The sequence below is a fragment of the Sceloporus occidentalis genome, unplaced genomic scaffold (genome assembly GCF_023333645.1).
Source record: "Sceloporus occidentalis isolate IW3139 unplaced genomic scaffold, rSceOcc1.0.p SCAF_48, whole genome shotgun sequence".
In the NCBI taxonomy this organism is placed as follows: domain Eukaryota; kingdom Metazoa; phylum Chordata; class Lepidosauria; order Squamata; family Phrynosomatidae; genus Sceloporus; species Sceloporus occidentalis.
In genome coordinates, this window is record NW_028317028.1 from 2,333,691 (window position 1) to 2,349,824 (window position 16,134).

Here is a 16,134-nt window from a genome sequence, read left to right on the forward strand (position 1 = left end):
CTTACAGAACAATGACTTCCACACCAAGGTGGAGCTTAAAGATAGCAGCTTCTGTGGGACATTATGAGAGCCATATTATGTACAGGTCACGAGAAGCATTGTGCCTAACAGAGGTTTTGCACTCTCCCTTGGCATATTCCTAGCCGTAATCCGTCAAACATTTTGATTATGAGATGTTTCCATCTCTCATCAGTAGAGAGATTTTTAAAGGCCGAAGTGTAACGCTTCTCTGGCTGAACACAGCTTTCCGTGTTTCATCTGTGTTTACAATTGGGGATTTATCCAAGTAGCAGTGTGTTAAATCGCTCCCTATGTCATAAACCATGTAAAATCCACTGTTAAAAGTTCATCATCATGCTATGACTGGCTGCCGATGATCGGTCTTCTAAGTTTCTCTGAATCATTTTTAATCGCCCGCAAGATCTATTTTCCCATTTTCTTGATGCTGTATCGACTGGTTAAAAATATATAAAAGTTATAGGTTCCGTTAACTTAATCATTTAGGATTCTATACCTTCTTTAAAGGTAAAACAGAGTAACGCCTAGAATCAATAATTTCCGATGGTCCCAAGCAGATGTTTTGCTGTACATAACCCTGACTTCTGTCTAAAGAGAATGCAGTAAAGTCGTTTTTTCATAAATATATACAATCCTCCTCAGTAGGGTTAGCCAGAATTCTTTCCTACATAGTGTCTTGTATTTTTATTTTATTTTTTTGGCGTATGCTTATTTTTTTTCTGTGATATGATCAGTTGTCATGTTATGTCATTGTGCAGTTCACACATACAATTAGGCAATGGCAAGCTCCTGAAATGTGAAAATGTATACAGTGTATACAAAATGACAGGCTTTAAAAGTGTGCAAAGGACAATTGCATTTCTTTTGAATAAAATAAGATAATTTGATTACCGCCTCGTTGATGCACAGAAGAGCAGTCCTTTAACTGTTTGTGGAAGTCTTTGTATTGCATGACCACTAATGGGATGCACGGTTGGTCTGGTGGACCCACATATCACATAAGTGACATCTTGTGGGGAATAAAGCTTCTCTGTATGTGGAAGGGCTGCTAATTTACAGTCTTTAGTAAAGTCACCATCCTTATGTAATTTCATATCCAAGCACCACAAAGTGCATTTAGCCGATTGTTTTCTATTTTCCATCATAAGATTAATCAGTATTACAGCAGTAAACTGTACATCATCTGTTTAAGTAAAACAATACATAATGGTTCACAAGGGGGAAGGTAAAAGCAAAATACAAATAATGGCAAAAACATCTCATAGTACCATGATAAAGGCATCAACATGCATATGGACGACAATAACCAGACAACACCTGGGAACAACAATTGGGAGGACCCGGTTTGTCACTCAGTTTTCCAAGGTTCATGGAAAAGATATCAGATCTGGAAATGACACCAAGGAAACATGCCCCTTGGTGTATGGACCAGGTCCTCCATATCTCAGATAAGCATGATCCAAAATGGTAAAATTTTGGGGTGTGGCTGTCGGACATGAAGGTAACCCCTTAAAAAACGGTCATTCTGCCCTTTACTGTGAAAACATCGGCAGCTTAAGGGATGTCGATGTTCTTTTACAGTTATTTACAGTTTGTCAATGGAGTTAAATTAAATGATTGGGATTTATTCACTAAAAATTCAGTAGAAACATTGTACAGGGTCAACCACAGTTAGTGTCAACTGCTGAACGAATGGAAGATGACCAAATATAACATGGGAAAAAAGGGTTTCCAGGGCCCATTGTTTGATCTAATGTTAACATGAAAGAAAAAAATATATATATATTGCAGGTGTACTTATTTTCATCGTTAATGAACCCAACATTTTTGTATTTTTGTTTCTAGTGTTTTTTCTCTTTTAATCAATCTGTGTGATGAATGCCGTTTGGCAGGGTAAAGTTCTGCCTTCTGAGGCAAGACATCTGGTTTTAAACCTAGCAAAAACTAACACATCATGAGAGAAACCATCTGAAAATCCAGGCTTGTCGTTTGTGCCAAAACCAGAGCTTTTAGCCTGTGAAGCTTCGTAGAAGTGATCCATTAAATAAGTCAACCATGCTACATTTAATGTACAGCATATAAGCGATGGGTTTTTATTAGATTTTGGTAAAGCAACCAGCAAAGAATAGTTTGGTATTACCCTGAAATTATTACGTCTAGTGCCAGCCGTGGATTTAATATGTAAATTATTTTTAACCCAAGGCGTGTATAATGTAGCTTGCCACTGCACCATTTTAATACCTAGGGAGAATGGCTATTCGAAGTGGCAGGGGCATCAGTCAGCGGCAATGAATAATCAAGGAATTGGTTGTGTTTTAAGGTAATGAGAGCTAATCTGAATGTAGAAGCTTGTTTTGAATGGTGAGGTAGGTTATAGAGGTAAAAGAGCATGATGAAGCTGGTGACTCTCAGACTCTCTAGTGAATACACCTCTAGGTTTTCTACAGAAGCATGCAATCTATTCACTTTAACATTAATCATCTACTACCAGACATGTCCACAAAGCAGTTAAATAAAACTTACACTGTGCCCTTGCTGTCTGCAATGTTAGAAAGGCAATTCTAAATTTACCGTCATAGAACCTGCCCTGGATTGTTTTCTAGGCCACAATCCTTTTTATCACATTACAGATTCAATTTAATTGAGATTCATTTCCCATAGGGGTTCAATGACAATGTCCCATGACGAGGTACCTAGACACGACCCGGTACCTAGATACCACCTCTACATTTTATTTCCTTAATGTTTTCTTACTGTTGTTTGATTTTGTGCAGGCCTAGGTTTGACACCCATCCTAGTTTCATTGGGACATTCCCAGGATAAAGATGTAAGTCCCAAATCTGTTACCACTTTATGTCCCGGAAACTGTGGGGCTGGTGGCTTTTTTTCCCCCAAGATAGAGGTGTTAGTGTAAGGGTCTGGGTGTGCATGTGTGTGTGCCATGTCTCCTCCCAATTCTTTCAATTCTATCTCTTGCCTTTTTCATCTTTCCTCGTCCTATCCCTCTCGTCACCCTTTGCTCTTCCTTTCCCTCTTCCTCCTTTTTTTTTTCTTCTCTTTTTTTACCCTATCATCCCTCGCCTCTCTTTCTAATAAACAAAATGCAAACACATTTTTTGTTCTAAAGTAGAAAACCACACCCAAAAATAACCCATCAAAGATTGTCTTGGTAAAAGGTGGCAACCCTATGCTGGGCAGAGCTGAAGAATTATCAGCAATAACTTTTAGATATGAAATTCCTACCCGTGTGTTCTTTTATTCAATAAACTTTTAACTCAAAAAAGTCTTTTTATGTTTTCCCTTCTTTTAAATCACTGTGATGTGTATGCTGGGTATTCAACAGAACTGTTTCTCTGTTGTCTGTGGCCAACTGTCCCATCAACCTCATTCCTATTTTACTTGGTATAGGGGCAGCAGTCAATTGCCACTGTTGACTAAAGGCTGCCCACAGCCATTGATTAATGAAGATGGACCTAAGAAGAATAATGATTGCGGCCCCTACATGTTTCCTTTACTGGCTTCAATGGCGGTACACATGATTGCACACGAGAAGACTGACAGGAGGCCAATCCCTTCCCACACGGCTCTGATTTCTTCTTGTATATTTTTATGATACTTCACATACAGACATTTGGGTTTTCGGTGCAGTCTACAGTAAGCATGTAAGACAGAACTAGGTAGCATGTAGTAAACGTCTTGTTTACCAGATGTGCTACGGACAGCTCTGTTATGAGGCCATTTAGGCTATTTGACCGTTCGACTGTTTGTTTTTTGTGGAGAAGATTTCAATAGTCGCATTAAATAGGTGGCTCCTTGATGTAGGTCATTGTATCACAGAGCATTCTAGGCAAAATAAGAACAAGCACAGAACGTATTAATAACGCTAAAGCTGAAGGGACTATGTGTCCCAGTTATTTATCTGACTACCACTCCAAAGCGATCTGGGATTTTTAGCTCTCTATAATTGCTTTTAACACAAATTTTAGGCTACTGGTTTCTAATTAGGAATATTTTTTATTTCTCTACCTATTCTACACAAAAAAGTACAGAAAATGTCAACAAACAAAAAACTCAGTGTAATCTGTTGTGCAATAAAACAAAAGGCTGTTGACTGGCATCTGATAGGGACCTAAGAGTAAAAAAAAGGCCAAGGAGAGAGGGGGTTGGTATGAGTGTAGCAGGGCATAGACTGGAAGCGTGGACGAGGGATATATATGTAACTATATATGATGATATAATTTTATACAATTACATATAATTATTAATGGACATAGCATGTAGGGCATAGTTACAATTGGCATAGACACCCCAACCCCTCAAGACATAGCTAAGCTCAGAGATAGGAGTGACAGATGGACAAGTGATATGGGTCTTAACAGAGAGAGCAGGTTGCGAGAAAGGGTAGCTGAAGCTGTGGAGAGAAAGGTGGGCTAGCATTTAATCCATCCGCATATTATATACTGATATGTATGTATAAGGTGGTTCGCTAATTGGCATATGTATGGCTACTGAGTTGTGGATTTTTTGACACATGTTAAATATCTTACTTCATAAAAGGAAGACTAAGAGTTATTGACAAATGGATGGGAATGACTGGGGAATGACTGGGGAAAGCGTTTTGAGGCGTATAAGAGAAATGAGTGGGGAGTAGAGGCAGGCAGAAAGAGGCAGGGGTGAAAGAGAAAGTTGAGTAGAAGTAGAGGATGATTTGAGTGAAGCCGGGCAGCCAGACTCGCTTTTCATAAGCAGACCAGCAATGTTGGGAGAGAAAGAAGGGGAGCCAGGCTCATGACAAAACTAATGGTGCCAGTAAATGATACAGTGGCAGTACTCTAAACCTTTCCCACATATGATACAAGTAGATGTATAACCGCCACAGTGGTCTTTTTGCCAAAGATATACATATTTTTTATATATCACTGATCAATAAGTTACTTATTTATCCATCACGCAAACTGCAAAACAGCAGCTTACATTTTGTTTTATATCCATTTATGATTATTGACACACAGTTTAACTCGAGCTCAGGGTTTAATAAAGGCTAACATTTCTCCTGCCAAAGACAGTGGTTGGAAGTTTTAAGTAAAATGTAAGCTGTCAGCATTTTACAAAAAAGTGTAACAAAGATGGCAAAATGCAAGAGGTGGAAAAAAGAGCTCTTTTGACAGGCTTTGTAGTCAGTCCATAGTAGAACAGGGGCTTAACCCCCGGGGCAAGTAGTTGCACTTTACTAGGCCCTGCAGAGCCGTCTCTTGTAACTTAATTCATTAGCTAAACCACCCTAACAGTTAAATGAAATGGCTAAATAAAATTCCACATAATGTACAAATGCTGTGGCAGAACGGGCCGTAGCAGCTTCCCAGTTGGATATAATATATTCATGTTGGACCCTATCCTAGGCCTGACCCAGGGCAGCTCCACTGGCTGCCCCCTCTGTAGTCTCCATCCTTACTGTTAAACACGACCAGTAGATGATGTCATACCCTGGTGCTCTGCCTCTTAAGAACGAGGGGCCGATAGGCACAGACCCCATAGTGTGAATGAGTGAGTTGGGAAGATCAGAGACCTCCTTTGTAACCTGACTGTTAAGCAGCAGCAGTTTCAGCCAAGTCAGAGGCCATGTCAGAGCCCCGAGCAAGCATTATAGATCTGTACATGTTAATTGCAGCACTGTATTAATTAGTTATTTACTAAGTAGTGCAAGCATGGAGAGTCCTAGTTTTGGTACCCTGCCTATGGGCGGGTAGCAGCTCAGTCTGTAACTGCTTTATATATCTCTATAGCAGGATGATAGGATATGCTGAAATGTACATCTAAAAAATGATTTTTATGAGATTCCAGTGTAAACAATGTATACATAAAGCATAAATACTGGTGCTTTAACTCCCTGAAAAATCCCCCGTGCTTCTCGAAAGCATTTGAGCTGGGGAATCTAAAAAGCCATGGAGAGCCAAATAAGGAAGATTTGCTAGGGTTTGTTTTATGCTTTCATCTTTGATTTTCCAAAGATGTAAACATATTATTAACAAAATCCTTGTAACGTCGAACGTAACCACTACATCAGAGTCTGACAAATCTGCATAGAATTTCATATTGAGCTCAGTAGGCTGTAAAGATTTGGCTCGGTTCCCAGCCTATGTATAAGAGACACTGGTAGTAATGCTTAACTTAACACGCGGTACACTGTCCACTGAGTATATGTCATTTTACACACATTAACCCAATACACGGGATGTTTTATAGCAGCACTAGAATATTTTAATATTCTCCTTCTTTATATCGCTATTCGAGTTCTCGTGATGCTATTTGCACAAGTCAAAATCAACAAGCTTGTATCGTTACAAAAGTAATAGGAATTGATAGCAATTAGATTTTTCCACAAAGTATAATTGGGAACGGTAAATTGGAATAGGAGCTTATCAAGCCTAGACAAAGGCCTACTACTCATAAAATCTTAGCACTTTTATTATCAAGAGTTAATGAATAGCTTATAGATTATGATTCAAAAAACCCATTGGCAGAAGAATTGGTGGAGGATGAGGACAATGTGTCCTTCTTTCCTCTGATGTCCCTTTTTCTAGGACTCAGAATGTTTGTTGGGGATGAGTGTGTCACGGTGTTCTAAAAGTCATGTGAATAGAAACAGGAGATCTTTATAAAATACGTTGTGTGAATAAAATACATTTTTATACAATTACACAAATAACTTAAATAGGTCATGAAGCTGTATTAAAACTCTACAAATCCCCAAAAACATTATTGTTATAGGGGGTAGTAGAAAGTAGCCTCTTGCATTATTCATGTTTATTTGCATAACAAAGTAACACACTTTTATGTTTATGATAAACATGGAGTCTTGTTTTGTTGCCTTTAAGGAATTCAGTTGATGAGCCCACTAACTTATTGACCAAATATAAGTCTTACTGTTTACTGTAAATATTCAGCTTGCTGCCTAATGCCTCTCTTATCTCATCTGCTGGGGGTCCCTTGGTAACCTTTTGCTTCTTCTTGAAACTTTTTGGTTAACTCTTTCAATTGACACCTCCCAAGTCTATCTACTTAGGAAGAAGAATCCTTCTTAGCTACCAGGTGGTCTACTTTTTCTGGGAGCTCATTGTCTGCTGGGTATGATTGTTCTACAGTCATAACAACATGTATGGAAACACCAGAAAACTGGTTCATAAATTTAATTGTGTAAATAAAATATAATATTTCTCTTCCTATCAAAAACTCATATAAAAGTCACATAAAAAATATTTTTTTAAAGCCTACTCTCTAACCACAAAGACGGGCCCAGTCAAGTTCCTTCACACCAAACTCGCCTAACCACTTATTTATGGACCTTGGTTTGCGCACAGGTGGACAGTCAGGCTGGAATAGGGCCTTTGCCAAACTGGTGCTGCAAAGTTGAAAGCATACAATTGTCTAAAATGTCTTTGTGTGGTCAGCATTAATATTACCATCCATGGTACTAAGAGCTCTAGCCCAGGCACTATGCAGTCAGGTAGGTAGCTTTCTCCTGGCATCCATCAAACCCAGATTTGTCCATCAGACTTCCTGATGATTCATCACTCCAGGGAACATGTTTCCACTTTAGACTACTATAGCTGACGCTTGGCTTTGCGCATAGTGACCTTCAGCTTGCCCGTAGCTGCTCGGCCATGGAAAACTATTTTATGAAGCTCCCGACGCACAGTGCTTGAGCTGATGTTGCTTCCAGAAAGCAGTGGAGAACTTTGTAGTAAGTGATGCTAGAAAGGACAGGCAACTTGTACGCGCTATGCACTTCAGTACTTTGTGAGAGTGTATGGTCCAGAGCTTTGTGGCTGAGCTGTTGTTACTTCTAGACACTTCCATTTCACAATAATAGCACTTACAGTGGACCAGGGCAGAAATTTCACAAAGTGACTTATAGCAAAGGTGGTTTTCTATGTGGCACGTTTAAGGTCACTGAGCTCTTCAGTATCACTCTTTCTACTGCCAATGTTTTTTTAAGGAGATGGCTGCCTATCTGCTTGGAGTGATACACCTGGTAGCAATGGGTATGATTGAAGCACCTAAACTCAATGACCTTTGGTCATACAGTATAAGTGCTCTTGATGCTCTAGCCAAACTATATGTTTTATAAGTAACCTACCACTACAGTGTCTTGCAAAAGTATTCACCCACCCTGGCATTTTCCCCATTTTGCTGCATTACAACCTGAACTTAAAATGGATTTTTATTTGGATTTCCTGTAATGGACATAGACAGAATAGACCAAATTGACAAAGTAAAAAAAGTGTTTTTTTAAAAAAAAAATGCTAAAAAAAAATAAAATGGAAAAGTGGTTCGTGCATATGTATTCCTATGCTATGAAGCCCCTAAATAAGACCCACACACACACACTTTAAAACTGCATAGTTTCTATGGTTAGGCAAACATTGGCAGGGGTACAGCAAAATTATTATCATTATATACTTAGGGATTATGCGGTACCACCGTCAATGTGTGCCTATACATTGAGCCAGACACTGACAACCCCTATCACTATATACTAAGCCAAACATTGATGTGGTGTAGGCTTAACACTAGTGACTGGCATAGTATATGCACCGAAATGAAAATTCTGGACCGAAACTGAAAATTCAGCATTCACTTGGCCAAAACTGAAAAAAAACCAAAAAAAACTTTAAAATACTTTATTAAAAGTAACACAAAAATTAGACAAAAAAATCAATAACAATATTAACATATATATATATATATATATATATATACACACACATATATATAAAAACAATCATGATCCTATCATGCCCAGGTTCTAGCATGTGCTGGCTGACTTAGCATGATAGGAGTGTGATTGCTGTTTGCAATTATATATATATATATATATTAATACTGTCATTGAATTATTCTGTCCAATAAAAGTGTTAACACACCAAAGTTGGACCAAAAAATAATTTATAACAGCAATCACACTCCTATCATGCCTAGGCAGCCAGTACATGCTGGAATCTGGGCATGAAAGGAATGTGATGATGGACTCCCTATGCCAAGCTATAACCCAACACTTACACATCCATGCTATCTGAAACCCTCATTCACAAACATTCAGCATAACACCCATCACTCTCACACACTTACATTCAGCATAACACCCATCACTCTCACACACTTACTAATCCACTCTCCCTGAATCTTGTCCTACCTTTTCTTCTTTCACTCTCACTTTTCCTCCTCCTCCTCCTCTTCTTCTTCTTCTTCCTGTCCTTCCGGTGTACTGAGCGCGGAAGACGGTGGGCGTGGCTTCAGTGTTGTGCGCCGGGATTTGACATCAAGTCCCGGCGCACAGCCACAGTTGCCGCGCGCATCGTTTCTGAAGGCGTGCCCCCCCGCCAGGTACGCTACTGGCATGACGGCCGCATTCAATCTTGCTCGCGGCCGCTTAGTTTTTAACTTTGCGGCTGCATTGAATGCTCGTCTGCCGGTCGTCCGTCCGGCCCACAGGCCCGGATTTAGGGCGGCCTGGGGGGCAATTGCCCCCCTGCCCCCCGGCCCAGCCCGCCCCTGGGTGCAAACAATTACCGTCAGAAGTCACATAATTGGTTAAATAAAGTCCCCCAGAGTCTGCAACAGTACTGAGCAAGGGGCACCACCAAGGAGCTCTCCTTGAAGACCAAGGAGCTCTCCAAACAGGTCAGGGACAACGTTGTGGAGAAGTACAGATCAGGGTTGTGTTAGAAAAAAAATCTGAAACTTTTAACATCCCACAGAGAACCATTAAATCCATTACTAAAAAATTGAAAGAATATGGCACCACAATAAACCTACCAAGAGAGGGCAACCCCCAAAAACTCACGGACCAGGCAAGGAGGGCATTAATCAGAGAGGCAACAAAGAGACCAAATATAACTGAAGGAGTTGCAAAGTTTCACAGCGGAGATTGGAGTATCTGTCCACAGGGCCACTTTTAACCGTACATTCCACTGAGCTGGGCTTTATGAAAGAGTGGCCAGAAAAAAGCCATTGCAAAAAGAATAAAATAAGCAAACTTGTTTGCTGTTCGCCAAAAAGCATGTGGGAGATTCCCCAAATAGATGGAAGAAGGTACTCTGGTCAAATGAGACTAAAATTGAGCTTTTTGGCCATCAAGGGAAACGTTGGGATATCTGACGCAAACCCAACACCTCATCACACCAAGAACCAGGCATGGTGGGGGCAACATCATGCTGCAGGTCTGTTTTTCATCAGCAGTGACAGAAGAAACTGGTCAGGATCGAAGGAATGATGGATAGCACTAAATACAGGGAAATTCTTGAGGGAAACCTGTTTCAGTCTTCCAGAGATTTGAGACTGGGACTGAGGTTCACCTTCAAGCAGGACAATGACCCTACGCATACTGCTAAAGCAACACTCGAGTGGTTTAAGGGGAACATTTCAATGTCTTGAAATGGCCTAGTCAAAGCCCCGATCTGTGGCATGACGATTGCTGTACACCAGTGGAACCCATCCAACTTGAAGGAGCTGGAGGAGGTTTGCCTTAAAGAGACTTGCTGCTGTAATTGCTACAAAAGGTGGTTCTACAAAGTATTGACTTTGGGGAGGTAAATAATTCTGCACACTCAAGTTTTTTTTTTCTTCCTGTTTCCCAATAAAAAAATATTTTGCATCTTCAAAGTGGTAGGCGTGTTGTGTAAATCAAACGATACAAACCCCCCAACAAATTCATTTGAATTCCAGGTTGTAATGCAACAAAATAGGAAAATTGCCAAAGGGGGGGCGGAAAAGTACTTTTGCAAGGGACTGTATAGTCCCTTAAAAACTACACTTGTGAAATCCATTGCATCTGTCAGTGTTAATGTCCTAATCATGTACATTGTTGTCTCAAACAAATGGAACCAAACCAATAAAGGACACAGTTGTAGAAGTTTGTGTATTTCATAGTGAAACTCTTTTTATACATCTTTCACGTGACTTTTTTTTAAGCTATAGGATTTGGAAAATGTATTACAGGTCACAACAACAAATCTCTGTTCCATTTGAAAGAATGCATTAATGATTCCTTGGAATGTAACTTACAGTAACAGTTGAACAGGCACTGAAGCAGACATTTTGTAGGCTAGCCTATTAGACCTTACTCATATTTAATTACACGGCAGACAAAATTGTATTCTTCTCAGCTCCCATGAGACATATGGCAAAAATACCTATCTTTAGCTCCTAGGGGTTTTTTTCTGGGGAAATACACATTAATAATAGTTCAACTTAAGCGTAACTGGTTTTACCCATTAAACCCATTACAAGAGAAAATGTTACCTGCATTTGACACACCGTGCATTCTGTATTACGTTGAGCTGTCACCCTGGGTCTAAGGGAAATATATTACGAGAGACGATTGCATGAGCTGGGTCACTCTGACGAAGCAACCATCTTTTTCGGATCCATTAAGTTCTAAACATCTGTTGTACAACACAGTTAAGAGCATCTTATTTGGTATGCTTCAGTATAATGGAAGATAATCAACTGAAATGTTATATGTAGGGACACAATGTCCTTGCTTGAAGAGACAAAAATGAAGAAAATACTGAAACGTGTTGGAGTCAATCCTGGTATAAAAATTATAATGGCATCTTTAACAGTACAGGACAAAGCACTCGCTCTACCTGTAAATGCCAAGGGTGGCAAACAGTCTAAATGAGAAAAGTAAATGGATATGTTTTGATCTCTTCTACAGTAGCTGTTAAGTTTATAAATTGTTAAGATTGTTATATATATTTTACTCATAACAGAAATTTGGGTCGAACAAGGTCATGACAAATCCCAAGAAGGTGACAGAATCACCTCCATACTAATAAACGGCCTTCTGAGTTTGTCTCAACATTTCACAAAGGTTTTTCTTGGGTGAATAGAAGGATAAATCCGGCAAGAACATATAAGAACCAAGTCTTGATAGGACACTATGATGCAATAATAGAAGGAAGCATTCAATAACGATAAAATGTAAACAGCATAAAACCACACCATCCGCGTTAACAGAGTCCATGGTGGAACAGACTTTTATTTACCTCAAACCAGGATGTCTGTACAATGCTTATACCAGCATCGAATAAAACTGGACTTATTTACAATTATTCAAAAACAAAAAAAAATCCCATACATGCTTTTGCAATAAATTGACTTTTTTCCCCAAAAGCATCACTATTTGTATTGCACCAAAATCTTTTATAAACACTTTATAATTTATAAGTTACATGATCACAGTGCAAAATGACGTTTGCACAATGAAAAAAAAAATAAACAGCTTTTGAAATGGTGAACTGGAGGTTTACAACACTCGGACATCTGCAGCGTTTTTCAATGAATATACAGTATAAATAGAAGTGCATATTGTACATAGCTGTTTATAATGGAAATGATACAATACAGACATTTGGCTACTTACAACTTAAAGCATGCACTACAGTGACATTGTACATGAACTAATGACATATTACATGGCGGGAAACATGGAAACTTGGCGACACTGCTTAAGCTTACGTCATCTGATGCTAGAGGGACCAAGTACTGGATGGGATGCAAGTTTTCCTTCCAGCAACAAAAGGATTAACAATTTAAAAGGATAAATATTGCGTTTTCTCTGCACAGCGAAATGTATTCCTCGTATGAAGCTTCCAACTGCTGTCTTGACTTTTTTTCGCCGATATATAACTTTATTTTTTTTTTTTTAAGCACATGCAAAGGGCTTTTCTTAAGAACTTTTATTTGGTAACTTTCTAAAACACACACACACATGCACGCAACAGAGCAACCTTACATTTCTGCAAAAATATTTAAGGGGATTACTCCAGTTGTTCTGTAAAAGGAAAGAAGAAACAGGGCATCAGAAAAAAGCATTCTGGGGAAATGCCAAATTTGCAAATAGTAGAAAATGGACCTAAACAGACTAATTGCATAGCTTTAATATAGTCCTAAAGCTGTCCAATCTAAACGCCTACAAAACTGTAAATTCTGCGCGGCCTTGAAAGCCTGCTTTAATAACGGGATGTTAAACTCGATAATTGGATAGATGTATATGAATTAAATATATATATATATATAAACCAACCAATATGCATTAAACCAATTGATAATAATTGGCACAGAGAGGCACACTCAAGGGGTACTAAGCTTAGAATCTGAAATGTTTGAAGAAAACTTCTCTCCATTGGGCCAAAAATTAAAAAAGGGAATTTGTTTCATTAGGTGCCTCTTTTCTTCACCCCCCAAAAACAAACATTTAAACGGCAGAGATTTATCACGATCATTTTTCTCTCTCGCAAGGTTTGCTTTATTAGACCTGCAACAAAAGTTTCCAGAACTGGCATCTACATACACTTTGCAGAACACACGTGAACGGTTTATAAAATCAGTGCGCACAATCCTATTAGTCGGTGTATTTAGATAAAAGAGTGAGTTATTTTCCATTATTATAGTGACTGTGATGTGTTAACCATTAATGGAGTCAAACAAAGTGAAGGCAGATTGAGGTTTAAGCACAACAGTGATCATGAGGCATCTTAAGGTTCAACATACTGATACTGCACAGTAGATGAAAGAATAGTGAAGTGCGACCGTTTACAATGAGCTATTAATAATCTATTATAAAACCAGCGATACCATATTTATTTATATGTAGGCATCCTGCCAGAATTCTTTTTACTTATCGGTTTCAAATGACTAAACCATATAAGCTGTATACAAACCGTGTGCCACAGCGTTGACCTTTAGTTAAAAACTTCCAAGGAGCCACCAGAACCTGCTCAAAGCAGTCATGGCCATTATCTTCCAAAACATGATGCTTCTGGCCTGATGCTGCCTCTTATCTCACAGAAGTGATTGCAAAAGGTATGTGAATGTAAGTCCTCTTTTTAAGAGTCTACGCCCTCACACATTAAATGGTGTAACAAACTGCTCCTTTACCCAGACCTTCTTTTGCAGAGCGACAGTGGTCATCTTTTTACTCACCTTACTACCCCAGTAGTATTTGAGTTTTAAAGTTAAAATCGCAGTGTGTTTCAATAAGTTTATACTTTTGTACTCTGTTTCTTAGCAATCTGTGCAAATAACTATTACGCTATAGATTCTCGTGGTCCCGCAGAGCTGACGCTTAGACTTGCACTTGACAGACACTACATCCTGTTCCAAGTTTAGAGGAGAATGGGATAGCTGGCAATGTCTGCTTTAGCCGATGTTCAGCTCCAACTATATTGAGTCCCAAAGCAATTCAAAGTGTGGTAAGATCCGCCAAAAATGTTGCAAAAGCCACTTCTATAAAACTATCATGAGTAACATTTAGCACACTGTAAAAAGTTATATTTAAGAGACAGCCCAGCCACTTTAAAGCATATTATAGCCAAGTGTCCTTTATCTTACCAGTTTGCTTGCCCCCCCAACCTCATGGAGTGATTCATGAGTGCAGAATCACCCCAAATTTTCTTCAACACAGCATAGGTTTTGTGGTTAAAAAAAAAAAAAAAAAAAAAAAAAAGATTGTGTAATTCGGTCTAAATGTCTATTGCAAGATGTTGGTCTTTATACCATCAAATACATTAAAGCCCAACAATGCATAAAGATTTTCATTTGTCTGGATTGCCTCGAAATGGTCTTGCATGAAACTAAAGGGCATGACAAACTCAGCGCAAGATGGAAAACTTAACCGTTTATTCTTAAGACATAATACAAACTGTAATTTCTTGCATCACTACATGAACTGGCTATGATGGAGTGCTTTAAAGGCAACAGATACTCACTTTAATTTATGACGGGTTGGAAGGCATTTGGAGAAAAACACCACAGTAAGGACGGTTAATGACAACGATGGTCGAGTATATCAACCCAGAAACATGCTCTATCAGTAACAGTATAATTGTTAGTGTCACTTAAATAAAAAATAGTTCTATACAATATGTTCATTTGGTCATGTGTTATTTACAGATTTTACAAAAAAAAAAAGATGCACACTCAAGTTACGTCCCTATCTCTGGTTAATACAGGTCACTGGGATAACTTGCAATAATAAACTAATAAAAACAATGGTTATGTGTGATCGGTTATATCATCCAGCCTTTAACCTTGCAGTGCAGGTTTCCTTTTGTGATCATGCAAATGTACACAAGAAAAACAAACTCAAACTGAAGGAACTTCGGTGAGAAAGCAGTTGTTAAAAACCAAGACATCAAATGTTCTCTGTCCATTAAAAGGTTTATTTTTGTCTAAGTTGTGAAGTATAGTCCCTGATATGGGCAACAATGGCAATAAAGCCCAATCTCTCCCCCCATGCCAAAAAAAAGGAAATGTGTTGAACGAATAAAATACATCACACAAATAAATAACCTTAAAAATCTACAGGAGGGGAAACCATGTTTGAATTTTGAAATTGTGATCTATATATACACACATACATATCCTGCACAATATATATATATATATGTATATATTCTGCACAAGCAGGAATAGGCTTACCTCTTACAGAGTATGGTGTAAACAGAAAAAGTAAATAAACAGTGAAATGAGAATGTAGAAAACAAAAAATACTGACTGAGGTAGCAGTGCTCTGCTTAGTGCAGAAATAAAAAAAACTGGCTTATGGCTAAAAAAAACAGACCACTTGACAGACATGACATCAAATTAAACCGACGACCATGCAAAGACAGTTTAAACCATGCTTTAGTTTAAAAAAAAAAAAAAAAAAAAAAAATCACATTCCCTAATTCTGCTGACATTTTTCTGCAGATAATGTCCATTGGATCAGTTTTATTTCCTTTTTGCTTCCTTTTTAATTTATTTTTATTAACCAATAACGAAGATTATGAAACAGAACACTGTACATGCTTTTTCCCATCTACAAAGAAAAAAAAATGCATAAAATAGTGTTAGTTCTCTGAACATGTCAATGAACAGAAAGTGTAAAAACCAAAAGAGAGACCCTCTAAGGAGGAGGGCTTTGGAGAGCAAAGTAAGATCTAGTAAGGAAACTAAATCTTGCCTTCACCAGCACTATGTTCATGTGAAAATTCAGCAGAAATAGACAGTTGCTTTAAAAAAAAAATGTATAAAAATGAATTGGTTAAGTTAGACATTTCCATTCTGTCA